Consider the following 5987-nt stretch of genomic DNA (forward strand, 5'->3'; position numbering starts at 1 on the left):
GTTCTTGTTCACCCTAGTCGATCGACCACCCTGCGCTGCTGTATCTGTTTTCGATCATTTCCCTGTTGTGTTTGGTCGATTTGCGGAGTTGAGGGAGTCTTTTCTCCACTTTATTCTCCGACTCATTTCTATTTTCTTCCATTTCTTTATTTTACACATAATGTTGTGTTTAATAAATTGTTTTCTTGAATTTATGCATGGTACTTTTGCTTCTTTTCAGTTACTTATTGGTAGCACTGCTGGCTACTGAAACCTCTTAGCTCACGCTGGTTTGGGGAGGTTTCCTTTTGCTGTGCTTAAAGTCTTGTGAGTTTCCGAGTCCCTTTCATGTTTTATTTAGTTACTATTTCACACAAATTCCCGTTTTCCTTTTACTTCATTACATGATTTTGCACAATGGGGACATTGTGCGATTTGGTTTGGGGAAGGGCTTTGCGTTGCATTTCATTGCTTGAATTCACGTTTACATTTTGTCCTGCATTGTCGTTTATTTTCTCTTACATATACAGAAAATTCAAAAAAAATGAAAAATTTCAAAAAATTTCAAAAAAATTGCACATTTATTTTAGCATATAGGTCGAGTCGGAACGGTAGTATTTCTATGATGACACTGCATTTGCATCTGTTTTTGCTTGAGCCTTGCTAATGGACATGTTATTAGTAGAATCGTATATGCATAGTCTACGAGTTTTCATTAAATTTCTTGCTGAACTTGAGACTTGACTTAGATTTTTGGCAAACTACATCATTTTCTGAGGTTTAGAGCTTATAACTAGCGTCATTCATGACCAGTTTATCTTGGATGTGAGTAGTCACTCCTTATGAGACATGTTACATCAATTTGCATAAATATGAACTTGATCTGTCTAATACCTGTATGCATTCGGTTTGTGGTTTGTTGACACATGTGGAAAAGGTCACCCCTTTGTTCATTTTGCCCTTAAGCTCCACTGCCAAAAATAGCCTTTTTGTCCCGTTAACTACATCCTACATTTAGCCTGCCCTTGTCAAGCTAGTAGTTTATGTTCTTTGGATTGTTACTTCATTTTTGGTTGCTAATGCTCATTTTGAGATGACGTTGGGAAGATGAAAATGGAAGAAAAGGAAGAAAAAAAATAGAATTGAAAAAGAAAAAAAAAGAGAAGAAAAATGTTTCGAAAAAAATGAGAAAAATCGCATGTGTACTGTAGAGGACGCTCGATCGACTGGACTCATTGGTCGATCGACTGAAGCCCGAGAAAAGAAGATTTGCATAATTCAAAGTCTTTATTAAATGGTGATTTTTGCTCCAATGTTGCATTCATATCTTATGGGGAGTTGATTAATTATGGAGATTGTGAGATTTGTCCTTGCTAGTTAAAGCACCGTTTCATCGATTTAATCTTGAGCAAGAAGTTGGATGTTGTCGTAATTTGGTTCCCTTAGTTACTAGCTTGGCTTTTGACTCTGTTTTTATCCAAATTTATCTTAGCCTCTTCTTACCCATACCTCAGATATCCATATTTACCTCGGCATGTGTCATGGTCATCTGATTGGTTGGAATGCGTATGTACGGTTGTAGAGATTATTTTCATATTAGATTGCAGGCATGTTCTAATAGGTCGTACTTAGGTGAGAGTCATTACATTTACTTCTTTCCATCTTTACATATATACACCTGTGCTATATTGTGATTTGAGCGACCCGTGAGAGTCCATAATGATGAGTTTCTACAGTTGACGGTTCAGCAGTATTTAACGACTACATAAATCGTTTGCATGATTCACATTGCTAATTGATTGTTGGTTATTGCATTAAATTGGTTTAGGCTTTACAGTTTGCATTTCGCTCTGAGTTTGAACTCGTTCCATTAGGTTTTAGGATCGAGTCTAGTTCTTGCTTGGGGAGAAGCAAGGGTTTGGTTTGGGGAAGTCTGATGCGTGTCTTTTATATGATGTTTTACACCCTATTTTACACGCATTTCAGAGCTCATTTATGTAGTTTAAAGCTATTATTTGCCCCATTTCGTCTACTTTCGTATTTTTAAGTAATATTGCAGATTTATGCGGAAATGAGTAGATATCGAGCTAAATCCGTCCCCGAGTATCTTGCATTGCATTTGTCATGAAGTATTTACTCAAGAAATGATCGTTCCGTTTCGTGTTCACAATTAAATAGATGTGGTCGTTGGGTCACGCCCGAATCAAAACACAATTTATAGCTTCACAAACAACTCCACAATTAGTAAAGAGGCAAGTTAAGGTCGGATCCCAAGGGACGGGAATTGAGATGAGATTTCTATTAAAACTAATGGTGTCTTAGGGGTGTCACAATTTAGGTTGATGTAGAAGGTCACTAAACTAAATAGCAAAGAAAGTAAATAAGTAAGATGAATTAAAAGGGTTGTAAACAATTGATAAAAAGCACTAGGGTGTCATGGGGTCATAGGGGATTCATGGGAATTGATCATACAAACATGTTCTCAATTTATAAGCAAGCAATTATTGTTGTGATGGATTGAGTTGGGTTATATCTTACAATCCTAGGAAAGTTTGGGTCCCGGAGCCGAATCGATTAGATTGTACAACACCTACAAGTCGACTTAGTCTTCCCTACTCAACAACATGCATGGTCTAATGAGACTCGAGTTGGTTTATGTCTTACAAGTCTCATTGAAAAGATAGGTGATGGGTAAAAAATGCAAGGATTCATAGGCTCACATTTCATCAAACATAACATGTGCATGAGTTGAGATCAAAACAAGCAAGCAAATAAACCATGAAAGCATATTAATTTAAGCATGAATCATTCCCCATGTTGGTTTCCCCTAATTACCCATTAGCCCTAGCTAAGAGACTACTCACTCATTATCATGTTGATCATGCTAGCAAGGTTGTCAATCATACCAACAAAAGGAAACATGATGAATAAATGAAAGTAATTAACAATAATTAAAGAGGGATTAAGAGAATTATACCTACTAATGATTCCAATAATAAAGCAAAGAATAAAAGAAGTACTTGATGCTTGATTGAGAGGTTGTCAATCTCCCAATAATAACCCAAATAATCTTCAATTACCCAAAATAAAGGATGAACAAAAGAGAGATTAAGGAAATAAAACTTGTATTAGAACTTGATTAATTGTAGATTACAATACTAAAGAGAGATTTGATTGATATTAACTACTCTAATTATTGATAAGAAGAACATGCTCTTCTAATTAGACTAATGGGGTATTTATAGTGGAAATTAGGTGGATGCATTAGGGTTAACTAAAGGCTAAACTAGTAATTACACTTTTTAGATTGAGCAGGGAGGAGCCGGTATTTTTCGAAGGAAGGGCTTCTTTCTTTGTAGCTTAGAGAAGACGAAATTGTGCTGTACAGGAATCCGTGCGTTTTGGAGTCGGGACGGGCGGATTCAGGCGGTGGAACACGGGCGTCTTCAGGTGAATCCGGGCGGATTCTGGTGGCTGCAAACCCGAGCGTCTTTGGAGGAAAACGCACGGATTGTGCTGTGGAGGACGGGCGGATTGTGGAGAAACCGCACGGATTGTACCTCAGCAATATTTCTTCTTCTTTTCTTCCCTTTTCTTCATAAATTCCTTGGGGATTTCCTTGGGGACTCAAGGATCCTTTCTCAACATTGCTCATCTACTATAATATGTACAAAGGCCTTATAATCTTGTCTCTCCTTGATGCTTGGTCATTGGATTCGATCAATTTAGACTCGTTTTGCCATGAAAATGCCTACCAAGGGATCAAAATCTCAAAGAATATGCAAAACAAAGAACTAAAGACAATAAATGACCCAAATATGCACTAAAAATCATGGGAACAAGGCTAATTCGGGGGCTAAATATGCGCTAATTATGGTCACATCAAGAAACGAACTTGGTGCGCATTTCGAGGCCCGAAAGACAACTTTTCGAAGAATTTTGAAGCGGACTATCAGCTAAAGCAGTCGATCGACTGACCTTTATGGTCGATCGACCAACACACGACTTACAGGAGCTACTGTTCAGCATAGATCAGTCGATCGACCGGCTTCTCTGGTCGATCTACCATACCGCTAATTCTGACGTGAATTAATAGAACGAGATTTCCAAAGCCCATTGTATATTAGGTTTAGGAATAAGTGTTACGCGATATTCTATATAACGTAACCTAGGTTATTCAGAATTATTATCAAGCTATAATTCAGTTTTATCATGAAGTTCTAAACATTCATTAGTTAGATTATTTTCCGTCAATAAAGTTTACTCTTTGCGTTCGGTTTTGATCTTTCCTTCCTGTTCTATACGGTATTCTACTGTTCTTGTATTCCGTTTTATTGCTTTCATTCGTAGTATAGAATTGCTAGGTTAGATCTCCCGAAGCCAAATTATTGTTTTATGTTAATTGTTCGTTTAATTAATTTAAGCATGAATTCGAATGTTTTAATTGTTAAGTTTATTGTTGTTATTATATCTAGTATGAGTAGCTAAATACCTCGTTCTAGGATGTAGGGAACTTGTAAAAGTAGGCGGCATTAAAATAGTAGACCTGGAATCGCGCCACGGTCGATCGACCGTATACTCTGGTCGATCGACTGGCCTCGTGAGATCACCTTCGTTTTAATTAATTAAATTGATATGTTTGACGAATCGAGTGCACGCGACTAGTTGAATGCCTAGGAATTGACCGACCCAATAAAGATCGAAAGATAGGGAAGAGAGATAGCCTACCTAATTAAGACGACTAAATTAATAAGATCGAGAGATGAGTTACTTTAGCCTTTTTAGTCACTTTTCAGGACGAAAGTTAGTATTAGTGATATTAGGGACTTGTAGCGAGATCGAAAGATGCTATCTGTAAGAATGGACCGAGAGGACTTCTTATTTTCCCGTCGCACGTGTTTGTTTTAGACCTACCTAGTTTACTGCCGCCGAAACTATAGTGTACCGACCATCTTAGCACCCTTTTAAAATTTGCTTTCATCCGTTTATTTAGTTTACTTTTCTTTTATTGCCTTTAGCTATAGACCAAATCAAATCAAACCCCCACATTTGTTACCTTGGACTTAAAATTAGACAACTAATAATTGCAGCGTCTCCCTGTGGTTCGACCCTGTTACCACTAACTTCTGTTAGTTTTAATAGGTATTATACATATTATCTTTACTGCACACAACGACGGGCATCACATACGCAACGTCAGGACGAGTGCAAATCATAGCATACATGATAGACCCAACAGCGGAAGCATAATGGACGATCTTCATGTGTTCAATTTCCTTAGGGGTGGAGGGAGACTTTGACTTGCTAAAAGTAATCCCTTGGCCCATAGGTAGAAATCCTCTCTTGCAGTCTTTCATATTGAACCGGTCAAGAACTTTGTCAATATAAGCTTCTTAATTCAATGCTAGTATCCTTTTGGACCTATCCCTAAAGATCCGGATACCCAAGATTCGTTGTGCCTCTCCCAAGTCCTTCATTTGTAAGTGTTTCCCTAGCCACTCCTTAACGGAAGTGAGTGATGGAACATCATTCCTAATGAGCAATATCTCATCCACATACAGGACAAGGAATGCAACCTTACTCCCACTAAACTTCATGTATAAACACGGTTCTTCCACACTTCTAGTGAAACCGTATTGTTTAATAACATGATCAAAGCAATGATTCCAACTCCTAGATGCTTGCTTAAGACCATAGATGGACTTTTTAAGCTTATACACCTTCTTAGAGTTAGATGTATCCACAAAACCTTCAGGTTGTATCATGTACACCTCTTCTTCTAGAATCCCATTCAAGAAGGCGTTTTGACATCCATTTGCCAAATCTCATAATCATGAAATGCGGCAACCTCTAAGATTATCCTGATGGACCTAAGCATAGCGACTGAAGCGAAGGTTTCGTCATAGTGTAAACCATGAACTTGGGTGAAACCTTTTGCCACCAATCTAGCTTTGTAAACATCCACATGTTTATCCACGCCGAGCTTAATTTTATATATCCATTTACAC

The sequence above is a fragment of the Silene latifolia genome, chromosome Y, assembly GCF_048544455.1.
Source record: "Silene latifolia isolate original U9 population chromosome Y, ASM4854445v1, whole genome shotgun sequence".
NCBI lineage: Eukaryota > Viridiplantae > Streptophyta > Magnoliopsida > Caryophyllales > Caryophyllaceae > Silene > Silene latifolia.